Consider the following 13330-nt stretch of genomic DNA (forward strand, 5'->3'; position numbering starts at 1 on the left):
TCCAATGTAAGAAACTCATTTTCAAGTTGATGGGCTCTAAGTTCATTTTTAATCCCAAAAACTTTATTGATTTGTTTCATTGCTTCATCAGGAGTATCAAGTTCTGCAATATGGAATCTAAGATCTGGAGAAATAGACATCCCTATCAATCCACGTGCTTGATCTTGCCTATTTTCCCATTTAGAAACCTTATCTTCATCCTTCGGTTTCTTTTCTTGGCCTGAGGCTATTCTGTAGAGACCTTTACTTCTAAGTAAATCCTCAATGTAGGACAACCATTGGAAGTAGTTGGTGCTGTCAAGGGTAACTTGGTATTGACTTTCCATTTCAAAGGAAACTGAAGCTAAAGATGTTGAAACTAAGTGTTCCAATGGATAGATTTCGAAAAATTAGGTTGGTTTAAAAAAAACGGCTCTGGAAACGGCTTCAGGATGAAGAAGTTATGGCTTTTTGAAAAAAAAGTTGATGAAGTTGCCGACGAAGTGCGGGAATGTGCGGAAATGAAAAAGTCCGCCCCCACAAAATGGAGACTTGAACACAAGACCTTTACTCTCTTAAAATAGCTTTGAACCAATTGAGTTATACAAAAAAATTGAGAGAGAGAGAGAGAGGGGGGGGGTGCTTTGGGTTGCGTGCTTGCTTTGAGAAAGCTCTTTTTCCCTACAAAACAAAAAACACAAAACCCAACACGGACATGCAAAGAAAACAAACCTTACGGCTCAAAGTTAGCTTTAGCCGAAAAACTAAATATTTTCAAAAATGAACCTTGCGGCTCAAAGTTAGCTTTAGCCGGAAACTAAATATTTTTCTCAATGTTTCTGATTTTCCGAGATCACACTAAGGTGCAGGGAAAAGAGCATACGCATGAGAAAAATCCTTCCTTTCTGTTTCTGATTTGCCCAGATCGCACAGAGTCGCAGGGAAAAGAGCATACGCAGAAATGAAAGGTATAGATCCGGTAATAAAAAAAGCTAAATAAACCGAAACCGAAATAAACATAGAGAAAATAACTGTAAACTGCAAATAAACACTGTATACCTCCAGATCTTAAAAATGACGCAGCTAGGGCTACCGGAAACCTTTTCGCGTGAAACGAAAGGGGTTCCTCACTGGAACAGATGCTCCCAACACAATAGAGCAGTCCTCTCGGCCCGAAAGTAGTCAGAAACAGTAGATCTAGGAAACGGCAGTCGGATGCAGTTCTACCGGCTTCAGATTTGGATCACCAACGGACGCGGCCCTCAAATAGCTCTGATACCATGTAGGAATTTACAGGGTAAGTTCCTCAGACAGAACACCAAAGGACATTGCTCACAACCAAATCGCAGATCAATACACCAGTATTTTTGACATGGTTAAAACCCTCAAAGAGGGAAACAGTCCACGGCTTGAGCCAACGCGGCCACTTCAGGCAATTTATTAATAAAAGAATGAAAATTTACATAAGCTTCTGTCATAGACGGATTACCCTACAAATGACCCTCCATGCGCTTTAAATAGAAATCATGGATCAATCGGGTGTCAAGCCATGGATCAAGTGTTGGTAATACCGAGGAGAGAATGAACCGTCGGATCACTACATATCGTGACCGTCGGATTGTAAGTTACAAAATGTACAAGGTAAAGAAACACAGTTTACCTAACTCTATACTAGACCAAGTTGTACTTAACTATTTCCTATGTGTCGGAATATCCTAACACAAAAAATCTAGCTCAAACTGCGAGGCTAAGGCCTCTCCCGCTGCAAATCCAGCAGCTTGCTTATTTTTCTTCTTCTGCGGACAATTTGTGGCATAATGTCCGTGCTGGTGATAGTGAAAGCACTTCACCTTGGAGATGTCCTGCTTCTTGCCTTTCGCATCGGAATGAGAAGCTTTCTTGTTCTTCCCCTTCTTTGCTTTGGCAGCCAAAGCGTAATTTTCTTCATCAGATGCCTTTGATGAAGATCCGTCCCTGGTATTCCGCCTGATCTCCTCTTGCACAAGATCTGACCAAAGTCTCTCCCATCCTGGCAATTTATCCCGACCATTCATAGAGTCCTGATAAGAATGCCAACTCTTTGGAAGACCAAGGAGAGCTAAGCTCACCAATTCCTCATCATCAACAGTCACCCCCACACTTCCCAGCTCATCCCGGCACTGGGTGAACTTCGTAAGATACTTGGGCATACTGTCTCCTTTCTCACACTTAATGTTTCTGAGTTTATCCTTGAGCGCCAACTTCCTTTGGTCGCTCTTGCTTTGGAATAAATTTTTCAGCACTTTCCACATCAAGTATGGAGAAGCCTTTCCATGCAGGCTGGATACAATGTGATCCTTCACGCCCTCCAACAGAATCCTTCGACACTTTGCTGTCTTCTTTTGCCAAGCCTCAACGTGAGCAACATCAGTAGGCTTTGGGACCTCAGCCTCTATGAACTCCTTCAACCCATTGTCATATAACACCGCCTCCATCCTGTCTTTCCATGCAATATAATTCGAGCTGCCTTCAAGGGCATACTCCAATCGCAATCCGTTGAAAGACATTTCAACTTTGACACCAAGAAAACACTGCTGCAAATTCTAATTCCACTAGCTCAAAACTCAACTGCTTCTGATCTAAAATTCATGAGAACAAAGTATTTCTCGTACAGAGATTGACTGTATGGGCTTTTATCGGATATCTCACATTCCAAAAGAATGATGAATCTAGAGGCTATCTGGCCTGATTACAGACTCCGCCTGAAGAAATAAAATGTAATCACTTTCTGAATAATAGCTTTGATGATCAACTCTGCTCCGATACCATGTAGAAATTTTGAATAATTTAACACTTATCCACAGAGATTATCCTGATTATACACTATTTGTGAAATGCATGCATAATACATAACCTCCTCTACGTTGATCATCAATTTGCAGAATAAAAAACAATCACATGCGTACATTGAAACATCAATCACACATATCAACACAATATGTACTGGGGAAAGCATACAACTGAAAACCCCCAACTATCTGTATATTATAATGATAGAGAACATGTAACAATACATAGTACAATACTCCTCACAAGTACTCAGTACTATCTCCACCTGCTACACATAAACTAGCTCAGATCTGAATCAAGTCACAGGTTCAAATCTCCTCCGTTGTCTGTCTGCCTCTACTGCGCAATCCAAAGTGAGAATAGGAATGATCCAAGCTCATTTTCCCTTCTTCTGTAGCAATCCTCATTGGCAATCTCAATCATTGATTGTGCAAATCTCATGCACAGCTATAGTCACAACTGATAGTAGTCTCCACCTCTAACACCTATCTCCACTAAACTGTCCATGCACTGAGTTAACTGATGTATTCTTTAGTTGCTTTATGAGTTAATAATTAGTGAATTAATTAATAATTAATCCGCATCACTCATCACTAGTGTATTCTGCAGTTAGACTAAATACAACTAGTTCAACCAAGTCAAACTGAACACAACTCCATCAACTCCACCAAACTCAATCACTTGAGTTCTAACTGAAGTCCATCATGCAATAGCTCAACTGACCCATAAGAAAAACGTATTTCCTTCTGGCAGTTGCATGTGCCACATCTGTAGCTCGAACTGAAGTGCTCCAAGAGGATAAGATAATGTTTATAATCCAAATATTACTAAGAGCTAATAATATTCGACTGTTCTATTTTTAGACTGCGACTGTTCTATTTTTAGCCTGGCAGTCTAAAAATAGACTCTGCCAATATGTCTAAAAATAGAAGTCCATCTATTTTTACCAACATGACCAATCATCCACAAATAGCATCCTGCAACTCATAGACCATGATCCATATGTCTAAAAATGGACATAGTCTAAAAATAGACTTTGTGCCAAAAATACCTTGCGGGCCCACTTAGTGAAGGCGACTTCTTTTCATTAAGCTCCATCATCTTGTTGCATTTTCAACATTCAGACCTAGACTCTTTTATCTTGTATAATGATGGATGTGTAGAAGGAAAACTCCCTAACCTAGAAACTAATTTGTGTGAGATGGAAGAAAACAAAATAAACATTGTAAAATTGGATGAAGAAAATGATCCTTTATGGGACATGGACTTTGATGGGGTTGTAAGCAAGGAAGAATCAGGAGCAAGTGTGTGGGTTTTCAATTCACAAACTAAAAAATCCGAAGATCCAAAGGACATTCATATAAACTGAAATTTCAATGTAACAATAATATAGGTAAGTATGAAGCCTTAATCCTAGGATTGCAACTTTTGAAAAAATTAGGTGCCAGGAGAATCTTCGTTCATGGAGATTTTGAACTCATAATTAAACAAATCAAAGGGGAATATTCAGCGAAACATCCAAGGTTATGGGCTTATAGGAATGATGTTTTAAATTTCCTTGAAGGTTTTGTTGAGTATGAGTTATCTGTAATTCCAAGAGGTAAAAACATCGTAGCTGATGGTCTGGCCACTTCAGCTACTACTTGATTAATGCATATACTTTGTTGTCTTTTGTCTCCCAAATTGCACGTTGCTTTTCACTTTCAGGTAGCTTCAACGTAATTTATTTTCTGTCGTTATATTTCTTGCTTTGATAAACTTCCCACAAATCCTTAAAAATAAAGGTACTTTTAAGCTTGCAAAACCTTTCTTGATAATTATATTTCCTGTTAAGGATGACTTTGACTATGGAAACTATTAAAATCATGATCACAAAAATATTTTACAGCCAGAAGTAAAATAAAATAAAATAATCTCAATAAATTTTATTTACCTTCGTGAGTCTTGTTTTCCCTCTTTCACCACGCATAGGTTCTTTGAGAAAAAATATTAAGAAGCCACAATAAACGTATCTCTCCAAAATAATATTCCGACCGTATTAAATAAAACTGAGTTCTGGTCAAAATTCAATAAAAGCCATACAAATAAATATATCCTCCAATTTCCATAATCTAAGAATTATATGGAATGCCATAGTTTCTCCTAGAAATGTAAACATTTTCACAAACCGCAAGCATAACCTTTGTTGGAAGCGATTTGGACAAAGCCAACAAAGAATTATAGACCCAACCTTCAAACTAGAGGGATAAACCCTAATGTCCAAGTGAAAATATTCAATTGCAGAGCCCTCGCATTGGCCTTGGACTCGAAATGGTTATCTTCGTCAGATATATTTTCTTCTTTATTTAAATTCGAGAGTGACCAACCACAGAACAAAATGAGCAAATTCAAGCACAAACTACACTTTTGGTTCTTCTCAGAGAGATTGAATCCTATCGCAGGGCAAGAGAAAATGAGACTAAGTTGGAAAAATCATTATGGTAACTATTTCTAGACAGTGTCGGCAAAGAATTCAAAGCTTATTTTAGCAGTCAGTCGTTAATGATCCAACGTCGTTGGGGGAAGAAGGCCCATAAAGGTGTGAATGTCAAATTTGCACAAGGCAGATTCAGGGATTTCATGACTGATCCACAAACATCATTTCGAGTGTGACGGGTCAAATTTTAATTCCAATAAGAAGCGAGGAAGGGTATATAAAAATACATTTGACTTGTACCTTTCACTTTTAAGTGTGAGAGAATTACTATGCCAACAACCCTTCTCCACGAATACGCCTCCAGCTCACCTCTATTATCAAACTTGAACGATCTCACAATACATGGAACCAAAACAATGCATGGAGTTTAAAATTCGTCGACGCTCTGATACCACTGTACATAGGGAAAAATAAACTCCACAATAGGAAAAACTTGTATTATTGAGATCAGAAATGCAAATATTTATACATCCCAAATATCACTACCAGAGAATTATGTTAGGACAATTTATTAATTGAAAAATAGAAACTAATTACACTACTAATAATGTATAATGAAAATTTTGAAAGATTAATTAACAATTTAAGTATTAGCTAAGTTAAAGTTAAAAACAATAAAGACATAATGGGACAAAGAAGTTGAAAATTTTGAAAGATTAATTAACAATTTAAATATTAGCTAAGTTAAAGTTAAAAACAATAAAGACATAATGGGGCAAAGAAGTTGGCTATTGTATGTAAAATTGAAGCATTTTACCTAAAAAATCTATCTATGTAGTCCATTGTACCATTGAGTTGAGTAAGAGTGAATAGGGTAAATTGATTTAAATTGATGATATTAATATTTGATATCAATATTGACACAAGATCAGTCTCTCTGTCATTTTCTCCGTGGGATCTGTTACTTAAATCATACAATTTTAAAATAATAATAATGTCAAAAGTTGAAAGTTTATCCATTCAAAATCGTTATTTAAATGCGCTTTGATTATTTCGTAATCAGTTTAAGTGATCATAATTACTTTTCACCAAATTTTAAATGAAACAATAAATAACAAAATAATTTAATTTATATATAAAAAACAAATTTTTTTATAAATAACTATTTATTATTTCAATCTAATAGCCATATAAAAAATACAAAAATTTAACTTATTATTACTTTGCACTAAAAATATATTTTCTATATTTTCTAGCCAATTCCAATAAAATGAAATAGTATATTACTGGAAAAACCAAAACTGAATTTGTTAATTGATTGTGGAAAATTTTAAGGATGGAAAATTTTCTTGAAGTTTAAAACATTGGCGAATCGCACTAATGCCTAATATGCAAATTATAAATGTTTATTGATATATTTGTAAAATTAATCAAATTTACAATTATTTTATATATAGTCTCTCTATAATGTTGGCGATTTTTAAGGTAAAATAATTTTATATTCTAAAATTTGGGCTAATCGTCTTTTATAAAATTGGAAATTGGCGAATCTTTTTTGTGGAAAAATCATGGAAAATTAGCCCACTGGGCGAACATTAGCCCCTAAAATTTTCCATAGAGGGATAATAGATACTCAATACAATTGGTTAATTAAGTAGGAATTCTTCAAGTAAATCAAGGTTGTGACGCAGGAACATCACTCCCATTAACAACTTTTGTAAATATCTTAACAACTTTTGTAAATATCTTGTACTCATCGAAAAGTCATATTTAAATAGATTACATTCTCGAAAGCGCACACACAAATGGTAAAGAAACTAAACTAATAGTTAAACTCATTGAGGTTTGAAAAAAGATATGAAGTACGGTCTCCAAAACGCACACATGCACCATATATAGATATGAGAGAGAGAAATAGACATATAAAAACGAATATTTTGAGTTCGAGATTTAACAAGCGGAGCTGCGAAGAAGCAGCGAAGAAGCAAGTCCTGGCCAGTGTTAATAAAGTGTCAATAAAATGTTGACAAACATCATACGAGAGCCGTAGCTTAACGAGGGGAGGAGTTGTCCAGAAAGTTATAGAAATTTCTTTAATATTTAGAGAAAATTGGGCAAAGATTTTTGTAAATCCAAGTTATAGTTGTTAAAATTTCCTAGATGTTTTTGATAGTGCTGAATCTATTTCAGCCATCTTGACCGTCCAGACAATTCCTCGACCTCTTCCTCGACCTCTTTAAGCGACTCAGGAGCTAACCCAGGGCTCCATACTATTCCATAAGCATGTCGTAATTTGGGCATCATCATGGATCCATTCCTCATAATTAGACGAACATTCTTTGGACTTATCTTTGGAATGATACGACACTTTACCATGGGTTTTTAAGAAAACCTTTACAAATTTCGCTCAATAATTAGCCCCATTCAATTTGATACATGTAATTTGTCCACCAAACGTCTCATTGTGGTATTACACTTCAACTTGTGGCATTGAACTCCAACTTTCGATTCCATTGTATTGATTCAGAAGATTCGATTCCATTGTATTGATTCAGAAGATTCAGAAAGACAAATAAGGGATCTCAAGAAATTTTGATATATCCAAAGAAAATAGTCGCTTACTCCTTTGATGACTCTGTTAACAGCTTTACCCATTTATCATACTAATTATATACAAAATGCTATGGGATATATTTCATGGCATACAAAGAAAATGTGCTTGGCATGCTTCTGTAGTTGCAGAAGATATTACTCTGACATTCACATGGTCATTTGTGTCTATAATCACATTCAATATCAGAAAGACAATACGTAGGAGACTCCCAATCATTTTGCGAATCTGGTGGATATTCTCTTTTGTGCAATCAATTCTCTCCTCTCTAACTGATATCAACTCTGTAGTTGCATACAGGGAAATATCCACGGATGCATATATAGATTTTTTCACTTTATTCTTATGCCTCATTTTGTTCTGTGTTGCTATTCAAGGAGACACAGGCATATACAGCTCCACATCGGAGCTTGAAGAACCACTTTTGGGTTCCACTGCAGTGAAGCATGCAGATACAAAGCCAAATCACCATATGCCAAAGCGAGTATATTTGGTCTTGTCACATTTTCTTGGCTCGATCCCATATGACATACCAAATGTTGCAAAGAAGGACTCTGCTGATGACGTTTATCATTCATTTGATGAAAAAGTAGATTTTCTGAAACAAAAGCATCCTTCAAAAAAACCATCAATGTCAAAAGTTGTCTTGTTTATTTGGAACTCTGAATGCAATTTTTGCAGTTATAAATGCAACTACATCTTATGTTGGTCCGTACTTGATTGATAATTTTGTAAATTTTTTTACTAGAAAGCAGCGTTCTACACATAAAGGCTATATGCTAGCCTGTGCTTTTTTTGGTGCAAAGCTTGTTGAGACTATATCACAAAGGCAATGGATTTTTGGGGCAAGGCAGCTTGGAATGCGCCTGCGAGCAGCCCTTACAGCACATATATATAAGAAAGGCATTCATCTGTCAAGTCAGGCTCGTCAGGGTCACAGTAGTGGGGAAATAATCAACTATATGAGTGTAGATGTCCAGCGTATTGGAGACTTTGCATGGTATTTAAACACAATCTGGATGCTTCCTATACAGATTCTGCTTGCAATGTATATTCTTTATAAAAACTTAGGCATGGCATCACTTTTAGGATTTGCGGCTACATTGCTTGTGATGGTGGGAAACCTACCACTTACAAGAAGACAAAATTACTTTCAGACAAAGATCATGGAATCAAAAGATGAATGGATGAAATCTACGTCAGAAATATTAAAAAGCATGAAAATACTCGAACTGCAGGCTTGGGAGATGAGATATTTGGAAAAATTGGAGGATTTCAGAAAAACCGAGTATGGTTGGCTTCGAAAGTCACTTCTTCAAGAGAAAGAAAGCATCTGTACACATTTAACTGAGTTAGCAATTGATATAAAAAATGGACATTTCAACTGGGATCCTTCTTTGGAACAACCAACTCTCAAAAATATACATTTGCAGGTCAGGAGAGGGATGAGGGTGGCAGTTTGTGGCACTGTTGGATCAGGTAAGTCAAGCCTTTTGTCTTGCATATTGGGAGAGATTCCAAAAAAATCTGGAACTGTCAATGTCAGTGGCAGTAAGGCTTATGTTCCTCTATGTATCTTTTTGTGTAGCAGAGTGTTCGCTGTGATTAGGCCCCTCCCTGCAAGTAAAAATATGCTTAACGCTAATTTGGATATTATGCTGAAAACCGACCCATTGTTTCTCATCCCTGTTCTAGCTGGAACTAACTAAGTCACCAAATTGTGTTTCCTATTGATGCATCTATTTTTCCTTTGGGTTGGTTTTAGGTGCTAGCTTCAATTGAAACTCTATGACTTGTGCGTATAATTCTTCAATCGCGGCACCGACTTGGGAGGCCTGCACTTTCCAAGGATCCTTATTGTGGTTACATCAAGGGTCTTGCCAAGATATGAAAAGGCTAAGAAGAACCCTGGCTTGAGTGTCTTCCATCTATGCTTCTGCCACCAAGTTACAAATACCCTTCCCTGCCCAATAGGGACGATAATAATCCACTCGATGACATTGTTCCTCCTAACCTTGGTGATTTTGCACCTTTGCTGATCATTGGAAGTTCCATTTCAGCTTTATATTTTCATGAAGTTGCATGGTTCACAGAAAAGAAAAACCATAATGGCCATAATTTCAATTCTTCGGCTAAAATAATAAAAAAAAGAACAACATTCACATGCACTATAGATCAAAATATAAAACAGAGATGCGATTATATAATGAAAACCCAGATATGAATAAGCATAATCAGAAAGAAATCAAAACGAGTTTGAGAAAATAACTTTGGACAAAACCTGTAGAATTAATTATTTCATTAAAACGATTTCTAACTCAACAAAAAAAACTCAACTCAAATTGCAAATTATCCCTAATATTGCAAAAAATGGCATCGACAAAAATATAAATCACATGAAAACACTGTAAGACCACATGAAATGGAATAGTTGGCCCGAAAGGTAATATGATCACTAGGTGCAAATACCAATTTATTAGAAAGGGGGTTCTTATGTGTCTAGATGTTGTAGGAATATGGCCTAGCGGTAGAATGAGGTATGCCTCAGTCCAATGGTTTCCTTCAGTGCTATTATGTAATTGCTAGAGCAATTTTACCAAAGAAAATGATAGCAACAACTATTTGGCTGCATGCAGCCCATATGTTAGGATTCATATAATTAAAAACTATATAAATTAATAACACCACAACAAATGTTGTTACGCATGCAAGCATATGTCAGAAAAGATTTGTCATCAAACATCAAAGAAAAAGAGGCTATACCTTAAGTGTAATGTAATCACAACTGAAAATGCGCCAGATATCTTTTGCAAACTTTATATATGAAATTGAAGCGATTCTCTGTAAAAAAATATCTAAAACTTGGGGCATCCAGCCAGCCATGCATCGATTCCACCCGTAGCCAAATGACAATAAAGAAGAAATCATTCTGAGCCATCATGGAGAAACCTCATGAACAGAGTGGGCATCTTTAACGCAGACTTCAATGTTTTTCTGATTAAGTTGTGGCATGCACATGTGCCTTCCATGCATACAACACCTATTTTTATTTTCTTGTTTTTATTTTATATATATATATATACATATATTTTGAATAAAACAATAAATCTATCGCAAAGCAAAAAATAATTGAAAATTAAATATTTGGACGACATGAATAATTGAAAATTAAATATTTGGAGGACATGTGGACTTGGATGCAAGCCACGTTCTCTAGTCTAGAAGGTCTCCTTTCAAATGAATTAGTAAAACTATTAAAAGTAATGGCAGAAACCATTGAAAGCCACCTTTCAAAAAATTGATAAGAGTAAGTAAACTGAGATCATGAGCACATCAATAAGAGTAAGTAATACAACACACTAACAAAAACCTCCAAAATTGTTTGGGTGGGAATATATTGTATTTTCCCGAGGAATTTACTAGATGGGGAGACAGGTCTTCACTATAGAAAACGCAGTTACTTGTTCTCCTGCAATTAACATTCCATTGTAGCTAGAGTCTTCTAATGTCAAGAGTTATTTTATCGAGCGTACGTTGGAAGGGATGGAGATGGACCTGAGCCTCACTAACCCAAGCAAAACGTAGGAACGAACCTTGAACCTATCAAAAAATTTGCCTTCTAGCGAAGGTTAGACAGGTGAGAGAGGGAGTGGCGATACCTAAGGCCAACGAAGGTAGGATTTGGTTTTCGTCCATATAAGTTGTTCGAAGAATCAAGTAACAATTGTTCGGGTAGAACTTTCATAATCTAGTACAAATCTAATTCGTAGTTCAATTTCTGTTTTCATTCCATATAAGTTGTTTGAATCTGTAACAATCATCCGAGTTACTGCTGTAAATCTAATTGATAGTTCAATTTTCAGTTTTCATCCATAAATTTATACCTCTCTCCAGCCTGTGAATTGTGTTGTCTAGAGTCGAAAACCAGTGACATTCATATTTTTAACAGCTAACAGCCCAAAGGGTTCAAACTGCCTAATAAAAAATATTAGCTACCAAGAGTCGAGGAACATAACCCACAATTCTTATGCCTGACTTGTTAGAAGCAAGAGGGTGAGGGTGAAGGGCAACACATAAAGGAACAGGTTTTTAGTGGGATGGTGAAACCAAACCACTAACTGGCAGGTATCACCTCTTCTATTTTACAGTCAACCATCCAGCATTTCCTCCCTTCTCTACCTAACCTACAAAAAACTTAGTAATTTTAGTACATAGTCTAAGGAAGCTTGTCAATTCTTCTAGGATTTTAGTTACAAAAGTTTAAGTGAGGACAACGATTTTGACAATTTGCTTATAATTTGCAGGTTGTTGTTAAGCTAGTAGTAACGACAAAGCCAAAGATCATAAACAAAATAACATACCAACATACCTGGTAGGCCAAAACATGATAACGTACCTGCTACCCTAGCAAAGCTCATGAGTAGCATCTCATGTAGTCTCGCTTGTTAATTCTATCAGAGTATGCGGAGCATTCGAGCTAGCGTAATATCCAAAACTATCTTGGACTCTATGGTGTAATCTCAATACGTCGCATATTACTGGTATGAATGGATTGCGTCGATGCTCTCATTTTTCACTTCGACAGAGTAAAGGGAACCTCACATAAGAAGGTAGTTGGAAAATTCGTAATTCGACCACCACCACATGTAACAGAGAAGCCAGTTGGCCACTTTGTGTAATTCGACTGTCGCGTGTACCAGAGAGCTCGAGATCATGGCACACTCAATGAAGGCTTTGGGTAATTCAACAGCTGCCATATGTATCAGAGGGCTCGAGATCGTGGCACACTCAATGAAGGATTGCGTCGACATTGGATGAAGTAGGAGATACCGTCGTTGAAGCAAGCAACCAGCAACCATCGTAGAGGCTAACAATTAATGTTAATCAAGAACGTTAGCATTACTCAGCCCTGAAAAAAAATTCCTTACAACATGATTTTTAATCCTATGTTTTCCAAATCATGTGTGCTTTCGACCTCGGGAAGAGGCTAAATAAGATCTTCAAATTGTTCATTGGCCCAAAAAAATAGTTGTCAACATTTAACAGGATATTCAAAAATATATCATAGAGTTTGTATAGAAACTTTAGTTTTTTGTATTTGAAATCAGATGCAGGGACTAATAATAAGCACCTTATAAGCACCTTTACCAGTTACTATAGCCCTTGATGCCTCGGCAGGGACTAAAAATAGAAGGGACGTTGTCAAACATTTTGACCACTTGGCTATGGTTTTTCATATTGAAGTGGTAAATATCAAAGTGTCAGCATTTGATGTCATTACCTATCTGATGCTGGGCTAAGCCGACAATACCCACAGTATGCATATAAAATGCAATATCTCATCTATCCCAGGAATTTTAATCTCCCTGCCTAGTGAACCCTTCATAAATTACGATTTAAGGCCCCTTAATAAAATCTCATGCGGAATCTTATTCAACCTTCATAAAATTTGGTTAATTATTAAACCCACGCATATTAACCATACCCTCTTATCC

At 36.4% G+C, this 13330-nt stretch overlaps 1 pseudogene; it reads left to right on the top strand.

Annotated features, from left to right (window-relative positions):
- The window catches only part of LOC149180181 (ABC transporter C family member 9 pseudogene), a 66947-nt pseudogene extending 57403 nt beyond the window's left edge, over positions 1-9544 (top strand).
- The last annotated feature ends 3786 nt before the right edge of the window (positions 9545-13330 follow it).

This window comes from Pinus tabuliformis, chromosome 3_2, assembly GCF_031772625.1.
Source record: "Pinus tabuliformis cultivar Carrire ecotype Pingquan chromosome 3_2, CPIR1, whole genome shotgun sequence".
Taxonomy (NCBI): domain Eukaryota; kingdom Viridiplantae; phylum Streptophyta; class Pinopsida; order Pinales; family Pinaceae; genus Pinus; species Pinus tabuliformis.